This window comes from Mastomys coucha, unplaced genomic scaffold, assembly GCF_008632895.1.
Source record: "Mastomys coucha isolate ucsf_1 unplaced genomic scaffold, UCSF_Mcou_1 pScaffold3, whole genome shotgun sequence".
NCBI lineage: Eukaryota > Metazoa > Chordata > Mammalia > Rodentia > Muridae > Mastomys > Mastomys coucha.
In genome coordinates, this window is record NW_022196909.1 from 38,792,809 (window position 1) to 38,817,260 (window position 24,452).

At 38.8% G+C, this 24,452-nt stretch overlaps 1 protein-coding gene and 1 long non-coding RNA gene across 23 annotated transcripts in view; one reads left to right on the forward strand and one right to left on the reverse strand.

The window, feature by feature from the left end:
- Positions 1-24,452, forward strand: part of Pcdh15 (protocadherin related 15) — a 1,206,525-nt gene that overhangs the window by 690,687 nt on the left and 491,386 nt on the right. The gene's annotated exons all lie outside the window — the stretch shown is intronic.
- LOC116074378 lies at positions 8,617-23,165 on the reverse strand. Of its 4 annotated transcripts, none has more exons than XR_004112188.1 (6): positions 22,671-23,165; positions 18,181-18,236; positions 14,526-14,654; positions 14,239-14,418; positions 9,857-9,889; positions 8,617-8,815 (listed from the first exon to the last, which is right to left on the reverse strand). It is a non-coding gene; the product is annotated as an uncharacterized LOC116074378 (long non-coding RNA). The 4 variants fall into 4 exon arrangements; XR_004112189.1 differs by lacking the exon at positions 22,671-23,165 and adding an exon at positions 22,536-22,661; XR_004112187.1 differs by lacking the exon at positions 14,526-14,654.

The following is a 24,452-nucleotide window of genomic DNA, read 5'->3' on the forward strand; positions in this document are numbered from 1 at the left end:
AAAAAAAAAAAAACAGAAGCTCAGCAAGAAAATCTTGTATCTTAGAAATACCATAAGAGAGAAGGGGAGGGGAGAGAGACGGAGAGATAGTCGACCGGGTGAGAGGACAAGAGAGAAGAAGAGAGGGACTGGCAGAGGGTCTTCTTCTTTAACAGTGACAAGTACACCTTCAGTTCTTTCATCCTTTAAATAAACACTTCTCGATTTTAAAGAACCCCTAGAAACATATCTCACCCCAAGTACAATAGTTTTCAGTATGCTTTGTTGGCAAGATTTTGTTTGACATTTCAAATGTCCTCTGAAAAGATTTCTACTCTTAGTTTTTAAAGAAGTATGCCAGTTATTTTTTTTTCTTTTCTAGAAAATGGAATTTTTTTTTCATGCACTGTATTCTGATAACAGTTTTCCCTCCCCCAACTCCTCCCCACCTCCCCTTCCACCGGGATCGACACCCACTGTCTCTCTTTGAAAGCAAACAGGTGTCTAGGAAATAATAGTAAAATGGAATACGATGATACAAAAACAAACAAACTAGAATAGAGTTAAAAGAAAAAGAAGAGTCAAAGAAAAATCACATGAAACATATATAAACTTGGAGACATATATATTCACACATGAAGAAAATCTCAAAAACCAGGAAACCAGAAACCACAATATATACATAAAGAACCTATAAAGTTAAATGTAACAGAGGAAGGAACTAAGAGACGGAGGGAGGCAAGGAGGGAGGGAGGGTCAGAGAGAGGTAGGAGAAGAGAGAGGAAGGGAAGGAAAATGGGAGGCAGGGAGGGAGAAAAAAGAAAAAAGAAAAGAACCCTTTCACAACATGATGATGAGACAATAAATTTCCAAAGATACTATTGCCATTGGAGAAAATTTATTTTTCATTTGCAAGTGATTATCAGTTAGAGCTGGCTTCTAGGTTAGGGATTGGAACATGTACCAACTTCTCTCAATTCTAGGACCATGTAGAAGAGACACATGCAGGCCCTGTGCATGCTGCCCCAGTCTCTGTGGGTTCATATGTGCCTCAGTCCTGGTGGGTCTAGAAGGCCTGATTTCCTTGCTGGTCTTAATCCCCTCAGGCTCTTATACTCTTTCTACCTCTTCTTCCCCATGGTTTCCTGAGCCCAGAGGGGAGGGAATTGATGGAAACCTCCCATTTATGGCTGAGAATCTCAAGGGGTCTCTCACTCTCTGCCATTGTCTGGCTGTGGTCTGTATTTTTCTCATCTGGTGTGGGCAGAAGTTTCTCTGATGATGGCTCTCTCTCTCTCTCTCTCTCTCTCTCTCTCTCTCTCTCTCTCTCTCTGTGTGTGTGTGTGTGTGTGCGTGTCTCTGTCTCTATCTCTGTCTCTCTTTCTGTCTCTCTCTGTGTGTCTCTCTGTCTGTCTGTCTCTCTCTCTGTCTCTCTCTTTCTGTCTCTCTCTGTCTCTTTCTCTTTCTGTCTGTCTCTCTCTGTCTCTCTCTTTCTCTCTCTCACACACACACATACACATACACACACTTATATGTCAGAGTGTTGGTAGGGGTCATTTTGTTGCTACATTCATTAAGAAGAACAGTAAGTAATATTTGGTTTTCCCTAGGTCTGTGACATATCTAATCTCAGGTTCTTCACCACCCAAACAACGTCAGGTATTAACTCCATCTCCCAGATTAGGCCTTAAACCAAATTAGATCTTAATTGCTTGCTCCTTCAGGCTCTGTGCCACTACTACACCAGCATATCTTTCGAGCAGGTCACTCTCATAGACTGGGTTTTATCTGGGTGGGTGTTTACCTTTGTCCTATGGTAGCATGCAGATTACCTTCCAGTCCCAGGAATGGGCAAAGGCTCTGGATAAGCACTGGCTCTAGTTCTCCATTCCTCCATTTTCAACGTGTTGTATAGGTGTCACCTTCAGCAATAGGGCCTTAATGTCAGTTTGTAGAGAGCCTTGTCAATAGCCTGGGTTGTTTGGTGGTTCTTACTGGATGCCTTTTACCTAATGACTAATGATGTAAGTTATTAAAGTACTGTAAGTTTCTTTTGGTGATGAGAGATATCCAGCTGAGGCTCTGTCTCCACCCCCCATTATTTAGCGATTTAATTTAGATCAATTTCACAGTTGTATATATTTTAGGAGGCTTCTAGTATATTATGTTTCCATACAGTGGCTCTTTAGATAATCCCTCCCCATATTTCTTTCCTTGTCCCTCTCTTCCATGCTCATTCCCATTTAATCTTCCTGTTCCAGTCTCTACCCAGCATCCACCCATAAATATCAATTCTATTTCTACTTCCTAAGAAACCCCTCTACCCCACTTAATCTCTTCCTTTGTGGATAACCTAGCCTCTGTGGTTCTATGGATTGTAGTTTGCTTACCAATAACTCAGGAGCTAACATTTATGTACAAGCATATTCACAGCCTATTTGTCATTCTGGCTTTAAGTTGCCACAGTCAGGATGAGGTTTTTTTCCTAGTTCCAACCATTTACTTGCAAATCTCATGATTTCAGTTTCTTCCATAGCTGAGTAATATTCCATTGTATAAATGTACCATTCGCCCATTGACAGACATCTAGTCTTGCTTTCAACTTCTGGCATTTGTGAATAGAACACCAATAAGCATAACTGAGAAAATGTCTCTGTAGTAGGATGATGTGTTCTTTAGGTTATGTTCCCAAGTGTAGTATAGCTGATCTTGAGGTAGATCTTTTGCCAGCTTCCTGGGGAGCCACCACATTGATTTCCATAGTTGCTATACAAATTTGTGCTCCCAATGGCAATGGATAAATTCCTCCTTATCATTTGTATATAAGAAGCTTAACAATCTTTATGTCTTAATTTTATAACCTGATACTTTGCCAAAAGTGTTTATCAGCTATAGGAGTTTCCTGGTAGGATTTTTAGGGTCACTTACAAATAAAATCACATCACCTACAAGTAAAGATATCTTTACTTCTCTTTCTAGTTGTATCCCCTTGGTCTTCTTCTGCTGTCTTATTGCTCTAGCCAAGACTGCAAATACTATATTGAATGGGTATGAAGAGAGTTGACAGCCTTGTCTTGTTCCTAATTTTAGTGGGAATTCTTTGACTTTCTTTATATTTAGTTTGATGTTGGCTTTGAGTTTTCTGTAAATTGCCTACAATATGTTGAGTTGTATCCCTAGGATCCCTCGTCTTTCAAGCATGTTTATCATGAAGGTGTTGGCGTTTGTCAAAGGCCTTTTCTGCATCTAATAAGATGATCATATGGCTTTTATCTTTCAGTGAGTTATATAGTTGATTACATTTATTGATTTACATATATTGAACCATCCCTGCATCTCTAGGATGAAGCCTGTTTGATCACAGGGGATGATATTTATGATGTGTTCTTAGATTTAGTTTGCAAATATTTTAAGGAGAATTTTTGCATCTATCTTCACATGGGAAATTTGTAATTCTCTTTCTTTGACTGTCTTCATATAGTCAAGATGTCAAGGTATCTGTGGGCTTAGAAAAAGAATCAGGTAGAGTTCACTCTGTGTCTATTTTGAGTAGTAGTTTGCGTATTGCCATTAATTCATCATTGAGAGTCTCTTGGAATTCTGTGGAAAAAACCTTTTTTACTTTCTTAAACACCCACCCCCTTTCAGGGGCTCTGACATCTGGACAGGCATTCATTGTTTGGAAACTTTAAATAAATATTATACTTATTTCCATATCCTCTTTCCCTATAACTCCTGAGGCTATAATCTTAAATGGATAAGTAAACTGTGTAACACATCAATCCCCCTTGCCTCATCTCCTCACCCTGCATGACAAGGAAACATAGAAACATCTGAGAATGCTCTTCTCTGAATTTCCACATTCTCTTCCAGCTGTTATATTCAACCATAAAAGTGGTAAGCTGTGGTTTCATGTGGGTGCCTTAAACATAAGCCAGTATGCCATACAGGTACTTTTTGTCATCTTCTGTATGTACAAAACATTTCTTTGTCTGCTTATTTCTCTTCTATCTTAGTTGCTCCTTGATACAAACACCTATTCAATTCCTTTTCAACTTCTTGCTCATCCTCGGAAGTTGTGGTCAGTCATTATCTCCTTCTGGAAGTGTCTCTTGACTTGGTCATTTGTCTGAACAACTCACCCAACATATTGTTGTAACAGAGAGAAACATTTTTAAAAATGCTTTTTCCCCCTAGCTATATGCTGATCAGATTATCCTGCAGATTGATGCCCACCCCACAGGACAATAATAAATGTTATGATTTTTGTTAAAGTAATTTGGAGAGTAGCTGGAGAGATGGCCTAATAGGCAAAACGTCTTGCTGCCTATGTATGAAGATATGAATTTAGATTCCCTAGTCCACAAACAAGAAGGTTATCAGTGAAGCCAGGGTCTGAGACAGGAGATTGATTCACTGGCACTTACTGGCCTTGAGCCTAGCTCTAGCCTCAAAACAGAACCTGCCTCAAGGTAATGAAGTAGAGAGTGAAAGAAAAGGAAACCTGATACCCTCTGATCTCCACACACACACACACATGGACACATGCAACACACACTCGTGCATGCATGCACACAAACATGTACATAGGCATATACATTGGATTTTTTCATGGCTCATAGAAACAGCATGTTTTTATTGTATAACATTGTAGGTACACTAATTAAAAGAATGCATATCCTTTGATATCTAGGCCAGCTTTCTTTTATATTCCTTTTAATCTCATACTATTATAGGCACTCTCAAACACTTCGTTCTTATAGTAGTCATCCCTAATGTCCTCCTCCTTTGTGATCCCATTGCCCTGAATTCAAATGGCCAAATCTTACATACATGTAGGCATAGATGAAGAAGTCTTGGGGCTGGGCCTAATACTTGAAGAGCTCCATGGCGGAAGCAAAACTAATTTCTCCACCAAGCCCATGGGGCTAAGCTGCCTTTCCAGGCAAAGCTGTGCAGAGCCAGCCCTGACTCTGTGCCAGATTCCCCTTATATACAGCATGGGATTGAAACCTTAGACATACTGTCTTTAGCTGTCTTACAATACCTTCAGCCTCTCATCTCCCCGCCTGATGGCCGTCCCATGCTTTCTCATCTCAGGCTGTCCTTCACACCTGCTGTTTTCTTTCTCAAGCATCCTGTCCCCTGAGTAACTAAGAGCATTGATTTTCCATGATGGAGTTCATCAGTCAGTCTCTGCTTACAGCCTGCCTTGTGGGGCTCTATCAGAGCTGCGTCAGCACTTTGCCATGGAAACACCATCACTCGTTAGATGAAGAGGTGATGTCGTGGGTGGGGGTTGGGAACATGAAGCCAAACCGAATGAAGTCTCTGACCCTTGCGCTCTCCGGGGCGACGAAAAGCTCGCTGTCTGATAGGAATTGGCGCCATTGCCATTCTCACAGTACTTAGTTTTATTAAAAGTGAATGTTTACTCAGCTTTTACTATACGATAGTGTGTCTTTGCTCACAGTGATTCAGTGAGCTGCCGAGGATCCACCTAAGGGTTTAGAGCAAAGACGCTGGTCAGACCACCTTGCTCTGGATAATATGCTCACAACTCTCCCGTCTCCTCCCTGATAAGCAGTAGCTACATTTATTTGTATACTGTTCATATATCTGGTAAAGAATGGTTATTTTTTCAGGATGGTTTCAGATAGTATGTTGCCTTTTGGGTTAGATTAGAATTTGAATGTGAAGTGTCCCCCTACATCCTTGTGTGTTAAAATATTCAGTCTTCATTTGGTAGCACTGATTTTTGAAAGTTATGGAACCTATAAGAACTACCAAGAAATAGGGTGGTGCTCCAAAATGGTAGGCCCACTCTTGTTTCTTGATTCAGATGTATCAGCTGAGTGTATGAACTTTGATCCTTATAGACAGTCTATCACAGCCACCTCCTATGCTCTCGCTACTAAAATTGACTCTGTCCTTGAACCACGAATTAAACTGGAATTCTCCTTCCTCTTGTGGCTTCTGATTAGGTCTCAGACATGTAAAAGTAACTAACACAATGATATAGTTTGAATTTTGAACTGTTGTGAGTCGAAGACATTTGAGAACTATATAATAGTATAAATAAGATGAAAACAGTATTCTTCTAAGGCATCTTGACATTAGTATTTGTTGACTGCATTAACCTTCAGTCTATTAAGCAAACTTTTTGGTCTGGAATGTCTTACGATAAACTCCATGACAGGTTTAGCAAAGATGAGCACTCCTCTCCTCTCTAGTAAACATACACTTACGGTGGTATACAATGTGATTGACAGTCTGAATGAGAGAATGCCACCCTATGTTCTAACGTGCTTAGGTGATCCTCTCTAACAGTCGGGCTTCCCTTTCCGTCAATACCGCCATCTGTGGAGTCATCTTACAACATGGTTTTTCATGTGTTATGTATGTATTGAAACAAAAACATTTTGTACTCTGTGTAGAAAAGCTAACGGATACTGAAGGATGAGGAGGTGAAAGGCATGTCCTTACCCAGAACAGCTGAGGTGAAATAACAAAAAAATATACAGGAATGAATTGACATGGGAGGATTTTACCAAAGGCTGGAGCTTGGATAGAGGATATGGCCGTCACTCATGCAGACAAGCACCAAAAACACCTCCAGTGTGCAGTTCTCTCTAACTTAGCTCTCTCCACTTGTGTACCTTCCAAAGCTACACATCTCCAAGACAAAAGCTTCACACGTTTCTCTGTTCCTCAAAATTAACAGCCACATTGGCCTCAACTGACTATATGAACCTGAAGGCCAGACAATTTAGGAGTGATCCGGGTCTAGTTAATCTTCTCTGTGTAACCAAGGAGCTCAGCTCATGTCCCATTTATACACTCCAGAAGGCACCATGCATCCCCTAAGAGCTAGAGTTAGGTCTTGAGTGGGCCTACGTTCTGTAATCTTTGCATGTGATGTATTATTTAATTCTCACCATAGTCCTCTGAGGGAGGTTAGTTATCACTGGATTGATTTCACCATAGAAAATCTGTGCACAGTTTAAAGGACTTGAGGAAGACTTAGTAATTAGTTTGCACACACATGGGCATTGTCCAGAGACCACCATGTATCTAGCACAGTTGTTTCTAATTTATATTCCTACATGGGCTTAGAACTAAATACAGCAGGTTAGACACTGAGGTCTAAAGTCCTAAATCCAGTAGCTGATGTGATCACATGGGTTTGTGGCTCAGTGGTTAAACCAACATGGAAAAATGAAAATGTACACATGACTGACAAGGGACTCTCTCCTGGCTGCTCCTTCCTTCCTTTGCTAATACTGTGCCAACCACATGAAAAAGGCTATTATTTTAGCTTCATTCTGCTGCTGTACTAAAAACACTCTGATCAAACACACGCCAGAGGAAGAAAAGATCTATTTCATCTTCTACTCCTAGATCATAGTCTATCTTTAAGGGAAATAGGGGTAGGAAGCCACATAGAACCTTGAAGCACAATCCATGAAGGGAAGCCCCCCTTTCACAGACTCCACCAAGAACCAAATGCCCAAGGAACTGGGCTGCCTACAGTGGGCTCAGCCTCCTTCCATTCATGAACAATCATGACAAATCACCCACAAAAATGCTCCCAAGCCAGTCTGACAGGCAACCCTTTCATTTAGACTTTCTTCTCTGATGACTGCAGACTGTGTCAGATTGATACCTAAAGCTACCTAAGACAGAGAAAAGAAATAGGAACCAAAAAATATAAAGCATGAGCTAGCGCACATAAATACTTCCTGAGCCGATTGGCAATCGCAAGTACTATAGTTCAAGCATGTGCTTATTCTTTCTGGAAGAGAAACTACAAAAAGATGCTGGCAGCCATCACATTTGTTGATGTACACATTGAGGATGGAGTTACCAGAACAAGAGGAAAATTTTTTTTCAATATGATTCCTTAAACACATAGTAGGGCGTGGATGCTCCAGCTCCTATCTTGCCGTCATAATAGGCAATGTTTAGTAGCAAGCCCATGTAGCAGGTAATTCAGCTAACTTATTAATAACTTATAAAATGGAGTCATTTTGATAGCATTGACACACTCTTCAGACACTTGTTATAACTGTTTGCTTGTGAGTGCTGTCCTCCACCTGTAATTTCATTCTTTCTCTTAGGAAAGTTGCTGATTACAGTTACCTGAAAATGTGTGAAGTTGTCATTTAAAACTCTGGGCACCCTTGATGTTCTCAACCACACTTTACATTTATATGTTCAAAAACTACCTCCCTCGGGTGAGGGGGTGGAGGTGGGGAAGGGAAGGATGGAAGGAGGGTGAAAGGGAAGAAAGAAGGAAAGGAAGAGAAAAGGAAATAGGGAAAGAGTTTTCCTCTAGCTTACCTCACGAAATGTCACTGTCACCCACTGGTTTCCTCAAGCCAAGTGAAAAAAGTCACATCAGAAGCAACCTTTTGCCTACTTCCCCCCACTCAATACACAGGGACAGTGGATTCACTATTCCTGCTGTGACATTCTCTGGCTTTACATAAGCTTTCTTCCTGATGTTTGTGGTCTGCCATGCTGGTGTTTTCATTTGTCTGCATGTCTACTGACTCAACCAACCAAAGCTAGAAAATATTTGTTTTGAGGCTGAATAAATAGACAGCGTGTGGTAGACTTGGACAGGTGTTTTTGGATAAGGGCAATGATTTAATTTTAATGTTAAAAGAAGCATCAGTGTTCAAGTTTCTAAGCACTTCATCCACATGTAGAGAATTTTCAAAGATAATTGTTAATGGGGTATGGCTTAGTACTTTGACACAGAGGAAGGCTGGTATCGGTGCTCATATCCCGTCCCACACTGATGGGTAAGGAGTAGATAGAGTTACAGGATCTGTAAAGTAAACAATAAAGATTAGTTGTCAACATGAAAAGGAAGGCGGCATTCTTAACTCTAATAGGGAGGCATATCACACTTTCTAATTAAAACCTCATTTGGTCACAACTACCCTAAACTCACCCTCACAAAAAAACACAGTATGAGTTTCATTGTTATTCAGTGGCTAGTGAGATGTGGCGACAATACTTTAGCCCAGACTGCTAACTGTTCTTGGAGCTGGAGGAGTGCATTATTCCAGTGTGTAAAACTGTGTTAAATGCATACCACAAATTCCGTATGTGGGTTTTATAGACATCGTAGAGTGTGTAAGAACTTTTGCGCAATCACATTTCCCTGCAACATGCACTTCCATGTTTACGATTATCACTTGAATAAAACTTCTTCTTATGTGTTTATAACTATGATTTATCATTAAATTTTAAGTATATTTTAGATATGGTCGTATAATCTTTTATGCCTAGAATTTTTTCCGTTGAAACACATTGCAAATTAGCTGTCATTTACCAGATTGAAAGAAAAAAAAAATTAGATAAAACTGTTTTTCTCTCTAAACACTGAGAACAATAGCAGGTGGCCCAAGCACTGTGGAATATCTGCTAACATTGCACTGCCAGACAGTAAGTTCTGAATGATGTAGACTAGGAAGAGAATGTGAAGGTGAAGGGGAGTTATGTTTCATATCCATTTGGAGAAAAAGGAAGACACAAAAGTTAGCCGAAGAATAAATATCCAGTCATACTTGCGGATGGAGGACATCATTATGCCCGTGGCTGCCCATCCGTTACATTATGGGTTTCAATCTTCCTAATACTGCTCATTATTTAGTGGTTACTGTTTGTCAGTAAAATGCCACATGCATTTGTGAGGGAGGCTGACTTTAATAGCTCGTTTTCTTGTCACTTTGACAGTTGGAGTTGAAATTAGTCATCTGCAATAGATTGTTTTGTACCGTGCACAATATTGAGATCTGAATTAGCTGCTAAATTCATGATTTATATGTCTTTGCAAAGCTGATTTATACTTTATTATTCTTACCTTGACTTGAATTGCATCCATATGAAATAAACGCTGAAAAGATATGAGCAAAAATTGTCAAAACATCCTGAAATATTTTTAAACTAGTGAAAATGTACCTTAGATATCCTTGCAAAGTGTTTCCTAAAAGGGTCAGTCCATGAAAGGAAGCAAAGGATTGGAAATAGTTATCTTTGCACACAGAATTGTCATTTTCTGCCTTCTTTTTAGAAATCTAAGGGAATATTTATTCCATATTAATATGGGTTAGTATGCATTTTTATTATTGTGAGAGGAAAAAGGTAGTCATAAAACACTGCATTGCATATATTTGTAATGCACGAATGTATGTGTATACATATAAAAAATTACTTCATAGAAGTATTTTTTCACAGAAGTATTTTATAGAAACACTTAAACCTTTGTGATAGTCTAAGATTTTTGACAATGTGATTCAAGAGTAAATATGTGTACTTACATTTGTGTTGCATAGTTTTGAAGTTGGTCTTACTTTATAAAATCTGGTAATTTCATAACTACTGGATATTGGTGAATTCACTATGTGAAAACTCTCCAATACTGACTAAATGTTACTGGAATTCTCTTAGTTGTATTTAAGGTCAACTTACTAGAACTACCTACTTCCCAAGTTTTTAGAGAAGCAGAAATAATTTTTAGCTTAATTTTTCAAAGCACAGATGTTAATGGTATAAATAAAACCCTTTCCAAACAAATTCACTAGAATCTGTGAACAGGAGCCGTCTGTTGTGCAGACTGATCCAAGCTATACCTTACTCTATATTCTACATTTATAAGCCACAAATGAGACTATTTCCTAGTTGTTAAAGTCTACAGACTTGCATGCAATATTTATAAACAACTGGTAAGATTTCAACTATTTGCATAATAATTTATGTTAGCAAGAAGATATGAGGTTATAAAATAGATTGCAAGTGCCAATAAATGCCAACGAGAAGATAAATGTAAAAGGTGAAATTTATCACACTTGACTTAATGTTGTTACTCTTTCATATTTCAACAAAACCAGGAGAATCTTCACAATGAAAGTGGTAGATGTGAACAATTTTTCTTTCATAGAAATAGTACCTAAAATTATAGTGTTGTTTGTGAACATGTAACAATAATAAGCTTTACAGCTATTAAGGTAAACATGAACAGATCTGAATATGAATTTGATGAGAATTTTTATACATGTTTAAAGAGAGATACATATTGATGACATTGTTCATCTTTCTTATTGGCAAATCCACTGAATAATGTACTTATTGTCAGCCCTGTATAGATACCTCCCACTATATTGTGTGAGTAGATGCCTTGTGTGCAGAGATAGTAAAAACAAACAAGTAATAGAGTATCCGGATGAGCTAATTTCATTTTGCTTTTCTTTTAACTTTTTGATTAAGTCTAGATTGGCTGCTTTATATATAGCTGTCTCTATAGATCTGAGGCATTATCCCCTGGCAATATTATTTACAATGTTCTAGGCCAACTGATTACCTGCATGTCTTTTTTTGTAGCTATAATCCACAAAGAAGTAATATTAATTTAAGGCAGGCAGGGAACAGTAAGCTTTAGTGAGTTTATTGTCTTGTACAGACCCAGAAGCCATAGAGTTGATACATTGGACTGTACAAAGTTTGTCTAATGTTCCACTTTGGAAGGTATCCCATTTAGGTTAAAAAAAAAAAAGGAAAGTAAAAGGAGAAATAAAAACATAAATAGAACTACAAACTTTCACGATGACATTTCTCTGTGATCACTCTCCAAAACTTCCAAGAAACACACCTTACTTGACAGTGTATTTCAAAAACATGATTTATTCCTTGACAATTTCATACATGTGTACCATATATCTTAATCAAATATACCCCTTACTGCTTCCACCCCCATATCTTACCCCAGGGTCCCACATCATATCTCCCTAATCTCCTATCTTATACTGTCTCTTGTCTATATATCTATGTACCTATGTACCTATCTATCTATCTATCTATCTATCTATCTATCTATCTATCTTCTGCCTATCTATCTATCTACCTACCTACCTACCTACCTATCTATTTTAATCCATTGAGTCCTATTAGTGCCATCCAAATAAGCATGGGGACTTGTTCACTGGAACATGGATGACTTACCAGCACCCAAAGTCCTCATGAAAGTGACTTTTCATCCCCATCACTGATCAGATGCCAACAGCTCCTGTGTTTTTTGGGACCTTGGAGGCCCCTCCTCACTCTATGCTTGAATTTTTAACTGGTTTGCTCTTGTGCATATCTTGCCTAAGCAACCACTACTTCCATGAGCTTATTGTACAGCAAACATGACTTGTATAGGAGACACCATGTCAGAGCACTCAATCCAATCCGCCTGCTCTTAGAATCTTTTGTTTTGTTTTGTTTTGTTTTTGTTTGTTTTGTTTTGAGACAGGGTTTCTCTGTATAGCCCTGGCTGTCCTGGAACTCACTCTGTAGACCAAGCTGGCCTCGAACTCAGAAATCTGCCTGCCTCTGCTTCCCAAGTGCTGGGATTAAAGGCGTGCGCCATCACTGCCCGGCTTCTTAGAATCTTTCTACCCCTCTTCTCTGATATTTACTTTGAAACCTACTTTGAACAAGGACTATCCTTGGCCACTTCAGGCTTGCTTCAAAGAAGGAGGAGGAAAAGAAGAAAGAGAAGAAGAAGAAGGAGGAGGAGGAGGAGATAAAAAGAAGAGAAAAGGAGACGAGGAGGAGAAGGAAGAGGAGGCTGACTAAGACAACGAGGATGAATTTTTGTCCCTGGGGACTTTCTTCATGCTTCTAACTATTTCAATACCTGCAGTACTGTGGCATGATCTGTCCTTTCTAAGTTTCTTAGTACCAAGGAGTGTGTGATCATCTTTCCATCAGCAAGAGCAGATCAAGCAAGTGATATGTTTTGTAGATTCTGTGCATGTAACTAGAAAAAGCAAAAAGTCTTATGTAGAAACAAGAGCATATTCCTCAAAATGTCTGTCACGTGTTTTATTTGCTAGATATTGGGCACCTTTCCTCTACCAGATGTCTATAAATGTACGGATAACCAGATTCATAAGAAACAGTGAACATGAAAGGATTTTTTAACATAGTATCATTGTAAAATAAGTGGCATTTGATTGTCAATGAAAAGGACCCCAGGTCTGTAAGAAATGAATGGGAAGTGAGGCAGTGTTGACCCAGGGAGAGGAGAGTCTACACTTCCAAGAAAAGGGAAACAAAAGGCTAGCATGTGCATGGCTTGAAATCTACATCTGTCTTAGGGTGAGGGGTTCTAAGTGTCTCATGGCTGGCCAAGGTGAAGCAAGGTTGGCGAAGGAAGATGTTGAAGTCAATCAGCTGTTAAATAGCAACCAAACAAAGGCATGATAAGGAGAGATTAAGATAAGGATAAAAAGGTAAGAGGAGGAGAGAGGATCTTAAAGCATAAACATCCATTTCTTGAGAATCAAAAGGATTGAAGTTTGACTTGGTTAGGTGAGAATGAAGGCGACATAGAAGCTATAGCCTAGTCACTCAGAGAAGAAACCTGAGTTTATAGAAAAGACTGTTGCCATCCCTGTTTGCTTTAGAGGATTACAGAGGATTACAGCAAACATGCAGAGATAATATTGATGTAACTTAGCTTCAACAATAAATGCTATTTCTCCTGTTTCCTCTTGAGTCTCCAGGAAACAGTCCTTTGGGTTCTAATGGTTCCTTCCTGCTGGCCTTAGAATCTCGTGCTTTGCACTAAGATTTTTAACCACAGACAAAAGTCGGGATGGAGGATATTCCACTGATCTCTTCCAAAATGTCTCTCCCCTACCCAGATCTTAAAATAATGTGTCTCAATACTAGCCTGTAAATGATTCCTTGATACTGTCAGTGCTCAGTTTGCTTAGGGGAGTACTGAAATCGTCAACCGCCCATGGTGAACAGATGCCATGTACTTTACTTATTTCTAAGGACAGCCTGTGTGTTTCAGCTCATGGCCAGTTTAGACTGTGGGAGCGTCAATTATACCTCTGTAGGTGAAATTATGCTGTCACCTCAATGGATTTTATGGTGGGAATCTGTGTTTACTTTTTATTGGTGGGGATAGATGACACATTTTTAATGAAGAGAAGTAGTAAATATGCTTTAATCATTTGTACCCGCCATGTATACCAAAGACCATGAGCAAAGGAAAGGGGTATGTGTGTGTGTGTGTGTGTGTGTGTGTGTGTGTGTGTGTGTGTGTGTGTGTGTGTGTGTAAAGGTCCTTATGACACATGGAGAATATATAATGTATAATTACAGTTATATAATATAAAATAGATATATTTTTATGGTTTTCTTTTGTTTATTTGTTTTAAAACAAGGCTTCATAATACAGTTTAGACTTACCTGGAATATGTCATGAATATAGATCATTAGTTCTGGCCTAGAACTCATGACAGCCCTTCTTCCTCAGGCTCTCAAATACTAGAATTACAAGATTGTGCCACCATACAGGTATCTTAATTCCAATTTTGAATGATGCTCCATCCAAGTTGGTTTTATGATAAAGTTCTATCTATGGGACATCTGTACAGGGAAAAAACAAATAGAATAGACATTCTAGAGATTTTTATATTAGGAAGTATTTTTTAACCTTTATCTTTATTATGTTAATTATGTGTATAATTACGTACCAGTATGTGAGTATGTGCATGTGAGTACAGGTGCTCACCGAAGTCAGAGGCTTCGGATCCACATAGAGCTGGAATTATGGGCAGTTGTGAGACATCCAACATGGAAGCTAGGAGCTGAACTGAGGTCTTCTGAAATCACAGTGCATTTTTCTTAACTACTAAACCATCTCTCAGGCCCCAGAGAACACTTCTTTTGGAATCACATTGTTTAAGTATGCTGCTCATTTTAACCTTACAATGTTGTTGAACCAAATTTCATGTGAAAGTTCATGTAAAATATGAGTTGTTTTTAAAGGCAACTCAGAGTGTTGAGTATTGTGAGGGGACCTCTTGTCTAATGGTACGTGTGTTTATCATGGAAGTGGTGGTCCCACGAAGAACTAGACAAACACAAACTGAGACTTTATTTAATTCAGAAAAAGATTATCTTTGATTTTGTCAGGAATCCTAATGAAACAATAATCAAACAAGCATAACCAAACAACCAAAAGGCATGTGTTCATCAACATAATGCATAGCTATAAAATAGTACAAATGTATTCCCTTCAACAATGAGGAGACAGCAATGCAATTTGCTTAAAAAGGTAGATTCCAGCGAAAGACCTGGAATAAATTTAATACGGGGAAGGATCACAAAGACAAGTAACTTTAGGAAAAATCCTAATAAAATAAACAAGAAAATAAAATAGGGTAAAAAGAAGCCATAACTAAATATTGTTTGCTAAATGCTTGAATCTTAAGACAGGTAAAGGCGGAGGAAAGAAAGTAATTTAAAAATGGCATTTGAATGATTAAATCTCATAGGAAATCATTAGATTCTCATTGGAGAGAATGTTTATAAGAGAAAGGAGTGTAGATGGAAACTTTTACCTCAGCAACCTTTAATGGTTATCTCTGGATTAGAAACTAGATGCTTCACCCACTAACTGCTCATGTCTTTCAGGAAGTAGTCTGGCTTCCACCAGGTCCCTTATACTTTCAAGATGCTGAGCTGTATGAATCAGCTAACTCTCACTGGTGTGTAGATCTTGAATATGTACCCAGAGCTGATGTGGAGCTTTTAGGAGCATACTGGTGAAATCAGCTGGCAAATATGTTTGCTATTACTGAATATTTTATTTTATTTTAAATTATTATTGGGATGGCAGGGGTCATGGTAAGCAACTACTTTCTGATTGAATTTAAGGCCCATTCCATTAGTAGAAAATCTACTACTATTAGTCTATTGAATGAACAGAGTGATAAAATGACTCCTTATGACATATTGCTTTGCTCACAGATCAACACACCTTTCAGCCCCCATCAGGGGAGCCTCCTTTCGCAGAAGATGATAATTAACAGACAGAATTGGTGGATAATTTTAAGGAATGAGCATCTTCCAGATTCAACAGAACTGATGTGCACATGAGCTCACAGAAACTCTCATGACATGCTCAAGTTCAAACTAGACCAAAAAAATCTCAGCACAGAGTTGGGGAACTGAGTACCAAGCCCTATCTTCAGTTGAGAAACTATTGACAAATAATGGTGAAGGAACAATTATGTTTCTTCGGTTAAGAGACATAAGGTATATAAACAACCAGGGCAAGCCTTATGCTCAGAGGCAGTAAACCAACAGAAATCATATTCCATGGTTTTTAAATGTCTATTTTCTTCTGGTTTTGCCATTTTTTAAGAGAGAAAGAATATGAAGTGTGGAGGGTAGATGAAGGAGCCTGGAAGGAGTTGAAGGATAGTAAAGAATGTGATAATAATATATTCTATGAAATTCTAAAATTATAAATAAAATTTAAAAAATAGTCATTTGAGAATAATATATGTATATAAACACATATATATGTATATATGTGTATATGTATTACATAGACATTATAGTATATATATACATGTATATGTAAAATATATATATACTATAGTATATTTCTCTATTATATAATATATATTATATAACAATATATATGTGCAATATATGTACTATAATATACTTATATGCTATATAATATATATTTATACACATACATATGTGTGTATATATATAGTCATGCATGTATATATATGTATATATACATATATATATAGTCATTCATGTCCCTATTTTCCTCCTCTAACTCCCAGTCATAGACCCCAATCAGGTCCCTTTGTTAGTTTCCTGTCTGTCTCATCTTTTTCTTTAATAGTCACTAAGTGCTGCTCATATGTGCACCAATTGTAGGGCCATCAGCTGGAGCATAGGATGTCTACCTGTGGTCACCCACAAATAAGAATGATTCTCCCTGGTGTAGCATCATGAGCTTCCATCCTGGCTAGAATGCTGGCTGGTTTGATAGTGTTTAGATCTTTTGTTGATCATCAATGCCCATGTGAGATCGTGTGTACAGCATGACCGTCACAGCCATTTCATGTCCAGAAGAAAGACAGCTCTCATTTCCATACCGCACCTCTTCCTAGTAGAGTCTTATCTGTACTGCCCCCCCCCCTTAATGCTTTGGCATATGAATAAAGAGTGAGGTGAACATGGAATAATAGATGAATTCATTCTCCCTTGGGCTCACATGTCATGTAGAAAGGAGAGAGGAAAGACAATACAAAGCAAGCACCCCAAAATCCCCACAAAGAAAACAATGCATAAGGGGAAAGACAAGGACCTCCATTCAGGGAAGAGGAATGCTGGGGCCAGATACCTCAAGAGATTTGAAAAGATAAATGCCAGGGCACAGAGGAGACAATAGACAGTTACAAAAAGGAAGAAAAAAAAATCTCCATGGAAACAGCTGAGAAAGATTCATTCCTTGACCTCAGTGGGGTAAAAAAAAAGCATTTTTGCCAGATCAAGTACAAATTTCTGTCGCCTTCTGAAAAAGCGTAATGGAATATGACTTCCATGTGACTCTCCACAGAAGACACTATGCATGAAGAATATTCCAGAATCTAAACATGCTGCCTAGGTTGAGGAAAACAGAGTGTTCAGATGAAATATCTGGTGCCCAGACAAGGCCAAATACTCCCAGTGAACTCTAAGTCTTCACAAATAAACTCAAGACCTATGGATGGAAAGGAAAGACTACATGTGTGCTTAGCAAGTGTCCTTAAATGTAGTCATGTCTAAGGTTTCTGTTACTTTTTGCTTGTTTGTTTTTGTTTGCTTTATTAAGACACAGTCCTGCTACATAGCCTTGGATAACCTAATACTCACCGTGTAGAAATGGACAGCCTGGCATTTGCTCTGTGGCCCAGACTGGTCTTCAATTTGTGGCAGTCCTCCCAGTTTAGCCTCCTAAGTAGGATAGCAGTTATGTACCACCTCACACGTCTGTTTCTGGTTTTAACATGTGTCTTTGGTAGAGTGTCTATTGCTATGATAAAGCACCATGACCAAAAGTACCTTGGGGAGGCAAGGGTGTATTTCATCTTACAATTCCAGATACAAGTCTACAACTGAGGAAATCATGCAGAAACTCATGTAGGGAAGAACTCTAGAGGTAGGGATGGAAGCAGAAGCCAAGAAAAAAACGTTGTTTACTGGCATGCTCTCCATGACTTTTCCTGCTTTCTTATAAAACACAGGACCACATTTCTGGATATGATAGCACCCACATTGGATTGGACTATCCTACATTAATCAATTTACTAATTCAGAAAATCCTCCACAACTTACCTACAGGCCAATCTTCAGAAGGTGTTCTTTGAATTGTCAAATTCACAAGAAACTAGCTAGAATGAAAATACATTAAGGTACCAAAATTATTTAGTAATCTCAAGTGCTTTCCAAAGTTGAAAAACATATGAAATTAAAATAATATTTTTTTCAGAAAATATGTTTGTAATGCTAATTGAATCTGATGGATTTAAATCTTTCTGTCTGAAGGATTTGTATAATAGAAATATCATGACAATAGCTTGCATAGCTTATTAAATTAATATTGTTTATTTATTTGGATATTCCTGGTAAAGGGCCAGGAGTAACTTCTGTATCTACAATAGAATAGTAGCCAAGGCTGAACTGTACTCAGTGCATATGGCAACCGTATAACAGAACTGGACATAGTACTCACTGAACTCATGCAAACAACTTGTCTTTTGGTAAAATAAAGGTAATGAATATTCTAGCAAAGTAGACATTGCATCATCATAGTTAGTGGGGATTTTTTTTGTTATAGTTTGTTTTATTGAATTTTAACAATAAGAATTCATTCTGATATAAAGAGGAAAAAGAGTATCAAAATAATTATATAGATTCTCCCTTGCTATCTTTATAGAGTGCTATTGGATTTTTGATAGTCTGAATTCATTATGAAATAATATCTTCTTGGAATATTTCCAGGAAAAAGACTGAGTGGGACTTGGGGTTCAGGTTCAATAGGAAGGTTTACATATTTGTGTACTTGACAGACACAAGACACTTCATCAGGAGAGGCTGCAGCAATCTTAGAGCTCTGTAAAAGGAATTCTGAGCTAAAAGTAGAGAAAAGTGATAAGCTGAAAAAAATCAGAAGATCCTGGCTAATTAGGACACTAAACAGTTGAACAAAATAGATGAACATGTAATCCAAGGGATTTAGATAGTAGAACTCAGAAAGTCATTACTCAGCCTCAGACTCAATAACAAGAGGACAAAGTTTGAATAGAAAAATTAGAAGAGGGGCTGGCGTGGGTGGCTCAGCAGGTAAGAGCACTGACTGCTCTTCCGAAGGTCCTGAGTTCAAATCCCAGCAACCACCTATAATGAGATCTAACGCCCTCTTCTGGTGTGTCTGAAGTCAGCTAGAGTGTACTTATGTATAACAATAAATAAATCTTTGGGCCAGAGCACGTGGGACTGACCAGAGTGAACAGAGGTCCTAAAAATTCAATTCCCAACAACCACATGAAGGCTCAGTTGTGAGCCTTCTGTATGGCTACAGTGTTCTCACATACATAAAATAAGTAAATAAATCTTATTTTTTTAAAAAAAAAGAAAAATTAGAAGAAGTTATCTTCTTCTAGAAAGAGAAGTACCTTTGTGATCAAATCAAATATTAATTCTTGTGTTCTCTTTATATAAGACTAGCTTACCCTTCTTTCTAGATTTGCTTCTAATTCCAGAGAAGGAATATAATAATTCCCTTTGCTTTGCTGTGTGACTCCTGCCTTTGTGTGGGTTATATGAATCATAGAGCTGCCTATACAATTATTAAGCTTGATTTTATACTTAGTTGGATAGAGTAGTTCCCACAAGCACTGCTCTGGGTCTGTCTATGAAGTGGCTTACAGGGAACATTAACTCAAATGGAGGACCAGTTCTGAAAATAGGCAGGACTACTTGAGAGCAGGCTCGACGCAGAGAACGATCTAAAGAGGAGAGAGGTAAAAGTCCGCTAGACTGGACATTCTCTGTGACTGCTTCCCGGCTACTGTGATGCAGTCCCTTCTTGTATGAGGTCTACTTTCTCTTCTATTAAATTGGGAGCTGAGAAGTAGGGAGCCAAAATAATAATAATAATAATAATAATAATAATAATAATAATAATAATAATAACAATAACAATAATAATACCAAAGATAAAAAAGTTTATTTGGCTTACATATCACATTCTGTCACCCTCATTAAGGGAGACCAAGAAAGCTCGTCTAAAGTCTGACCAACATAGAAAAATAGTACCAGGGAACTGGAAGCATGTCTGTAATGATCTACTACAGTCCAGGAAGCTGTAGAGCTGTTTTGTGGAGAGTGCTCCACAAATCCTAGAGTGCTCTTAGGAGATGTTCATGGGCATTAGGCCAGAAATCGTAGCTGATGTTTCAGATTGAAGCAAGGACTCTACTGGGAAATGGTCCAGGAGAGCAACTGTGTTCCTCTGTGGCAAGGGACTTGTCTATATCTTATCAGTATCTTAAAATGATTAGGCATCTGAGCTTGAGGGTTGTCTTTGCTACATTGCTATTGTGATACTTAGACACCATAACCGAGGCAACTCATAGAGGAAAGGCTTGGTTTGGGGCTTACAGCATTGAAGGGTTTGAGTCAGTGACCATCATGATGTAAAGCAGAGTAACACACAGGAAGGCAGGGTCAGGAAAGCAGGGTCCTGAGGCAGGAGCTGAGAGATTACATCTTTCTCCACTATGAGGAGGAAGAGACAGTGAGGGGAAGAACTGCCAATGGTGTGGACTTTTGAAATCTCAAAGACCAATCCCAGTGATACACTTTTTCCAACAGGATCACACATCTCTTAATCCTTCCCTAACAGTTCCACCAACTGGGCACCCAGCATTTAAATATATGAGCCTATTCAAATACATGAGCCTATCCAAATCACCACAAAAAGTACTGGGCTAATTAATTTAGTTGAAGATATATGCAAAAACAGTAAGCTGTTCAGGTTATGACATTGTTGCTACTTGCTAACAAAAAATGCATATGTTAAGGAGATTACCACCGTTAATAGAAACTAACTTCTTTACCTCCAAGAAAACAGAAAGTATGTTAAGAGGGCATCATAGAATTTACCAGACTCCACTCCTGGGCTCAGAAGTGTAAAGATTTTACACAATGAAGAGATTTTTTTTTCTTAATAAGTTTCCATATCACACAAAGACCAAAATGCTAGAGACACATTCAGAATCATATCACAAATTTAAATCTACCAATCATCTTATGAGAGGAGAATATTTCAGGTGATCTAGCACTGTAACAGGACTGTTGGCGACATACCAAATTTTCTTAGGAAGCAGCACAATAAAATTTAAGTAGTTCTTCCTGAACACATAAAATTTTGAGCACAAAGGAGGAGAATTTGACCCAGTTTTTTTTTTTAACTTTTCTTAATGATAGTTTACCTCCTGTTCAAAGGCCACCTGCAGATAGCTTATTTGCATGGGAATAAAAGCAAGTGCCCTCTTCTCCCTATTGCTCATTGTACAGATAACAAACCTCCCTTCACAGAACACAGCGTCCTGCTTGTGGGAAGTGGGGAATCAGCCAGCTGTCCATGTCCGCTGCTGATCTACACACTTTGAATAAACAGCAGGCATTCAATTGCCAACATCCACTCTCTATAAAAAAAAAAAAAACAAACAAAAGAAAAACAAAAATAAAAATAAAAAATGAAGGGAATTTTACTTCAGTCAATTTAACATTCACTATAAATCGCATTTTATCTTTTGGAACAAGGACTTTAAAAAGAGATCATGTTTTACAAAGCAAAGTGGAAAATATTTGTTAGATAGTCTAATGAGAAATCTGTTAGTTTATAACTACACCCTGCGCACTGTCTAATTGTCCATAAAATCCCAACAGCTATTATAGGCATAAGAACTTCACAGTAGCATAAATTTGCACTTATATTAATGTGATTTCTACTCTTTTTTATTTTTGAGAAACTCAAAGCAAAATTATGAATTTTGTGAATCATGTAGAACAACTTGGTGAAAAATCTTAATTGCTTTCTGCTATACAGACGAAGGCAATTTAAATGCAGTAGACAGGAAAGTATAGCTTCATAAAGAATATTTAAGAAAAGCATTACGTAATACATATATACACTCTCCAGAGTTTAGAGACTACCACAGTATCGTCTACACTGCATCTGATGGAGTTACATTTCCAATGGTGCATGGTAGCCGCAGACATGCATAGCTCTCTTCCATATCTGCCTCAGTTAATAAAATTACCTAAGCACTGTATCTGTACACAAAATGCCTGAGCAACTAGGCGTAATCATAAAACTTGTCGTTCTTAGGACTCAATCGCTTAATTGAATGTTCACATACTATTATGGTCTGGTTTTCACCCCTGCTGTGGTTTCCCCATTCTACTGTTAAAACATCTATATTCCCCCCCTAGGATCTATTTCTCTATATTCCACCCCATAATTCTTTTCTAAAACCTTTTCATTGATGCTTCGTGAATTTCACATAATGCACTGCAACCCCCCTCATCTGCCTGTGTCCCCATATCCTCCCTCTACCCTTGCCATCTCCCCCCATCCCCCCCCAAAAAAAAACCCTCACAAACAAAATAAAACAAAACACCTTGTCGTGTAAGGTAAGCTGTAGTGTGACTCCTCTGCCCACCCATTTTTTTACTAGCAAATGTGCATTGTAGTGAGTCATTTGTCTGCTTCGAGGTCTCTAGCTTCTGTGGCACCATCAGTATTGGCTCCTCACCAGAAACTCCTTCTGGTTTCCCCTCAGTCTTGGAGATTCTGCAGCTTTGAATCAGTAGGGCCAGCATTTTCACATGACCCCCGCAGTTCATGGATAATGAATATTTTGGGGTAGGCCAACTCAAAGTCCTGAATCTGGGCCTAGGTAGTAGCTGAACTAACTGGTCAGCCTGCTGGCTCTCTCTCTTATCTGCACCACCTGAGTGAGGGGCCCAGCACTGCTTCTGCTAGACCACCCAATGCCAGTATCTTCCGGAGGTAAGGTCAGCTCTTCAGAGACAGCCTTCCTACACCCATGCTGTTAGACGAGGCGGCAAATTCCTGGACAGAACACTCCAAGCCATCACAGTTCTCATGGGAGAGGTCCTTATTGACAGAGGTGACCCTGAAGAGGGGTGAGGGGAAGAAGGGAGGAAGAGAGAGCGCACTATGGGTCAGGGTCCACGTCTTTTATCCGGGCCATGGCATAGGTGACAAATGCAGAGGGTATGGGACAGGTGCCATGGCAACAGACACGGGAGAGTCATTGTCGCCCAGGATGACATCATCACTGGATTCAGAAGCTCACAGTAAACAGCTTCTGGCTCTCAGTGAATGGTTCGGATGCTAATATATGCCTCCAGAGCCAGCTCCACTGTGCTGCCCAGGAGAGGCATGGGGCCCACTGTCCCAAGTGCTTTAGCCTATATGGGGGTGAGCCAGCTGTCCTGCTCTCATGCCCTTAGGGCTCACCCATTTGTATGTTTTCTACCAGGTCCAACTCCACTGTGCTGCCCAGGAGAAGTGCAGGGTCCACTCTCTTGCCAGTGAGGGGCCTTCCCATTATTCTTATACTTCCTTCCATTCATCCAGCCTGAGCCTCCTCTATATTCATATTTTCCATATGTTGCTATCATTGTCTATTATCTGTACATCTATGTTCAGTCTTTTAAAAATTTATTCTCATCCATAGTCTAGAAATTTCACACACACACAAAAAGTAAAGCATTTCCGCATCTCTCAAATTTTTCTTTTATCCAAAGTGATGGGTATTCTAAATTCCAAAGAAGAAACTATAAGGCTTTGAAATATTTAAAAAAACGGCTTTGGAAATTCTGTCTGCTTAAACCTTCTCTGACTTCCAGGCTTTTAGGAAAAGAGACAATCAGCCACTCCAAGTGTAATGAGACAGGAAGAAGGTTTGTTACCTAAGTGGCAATGTGTTCAGTCCTTGGGGAGAACAATTATGACTTTCTATTCTACAGCCAGGTAGGAAGGAGAGTTCGTGGGAAGTAATCTGAAGGCGGAGATACTTAGACATTATTCTTCTTCTTCAGTTGCAGACTCTCACGATTACATCTGTTGAGGAATGAAAGGTACAAGATGCAGTTTCAGGGAAATTCTGTTTCCTTGAATACAGCCAAACTCAGCCATCATAAACTCTGTTCCTGGCTTCGCTTAAGACTTCTGAAGGCTGTTCAGGCACTGGGTCAGCATTTGCTGGCCTAGTGAAGAGAGGGAATTCAAGTTTGAATAAGGGAATGTAGTATATAGATTATAGAAGCCTGGGAGGCGGGGGATGCGCCATGACAAACAGCTGTAAGAAGACATGAGGAGCAGAAATCACCAAGGTTATAAACATTTGGGTGCTGGCTGGGTCACCACTCACTTGAAGACGCATTCTATACCCAAACAGGCATGTAGGTGGATGCCTCTCAAAGAAATAAAACTACGCCATCAAAAGAACGCTCTTATAGGCTCGAGGTATATTTTTTCTCTCATACTTTTGCTGCGTTCGCCTCCA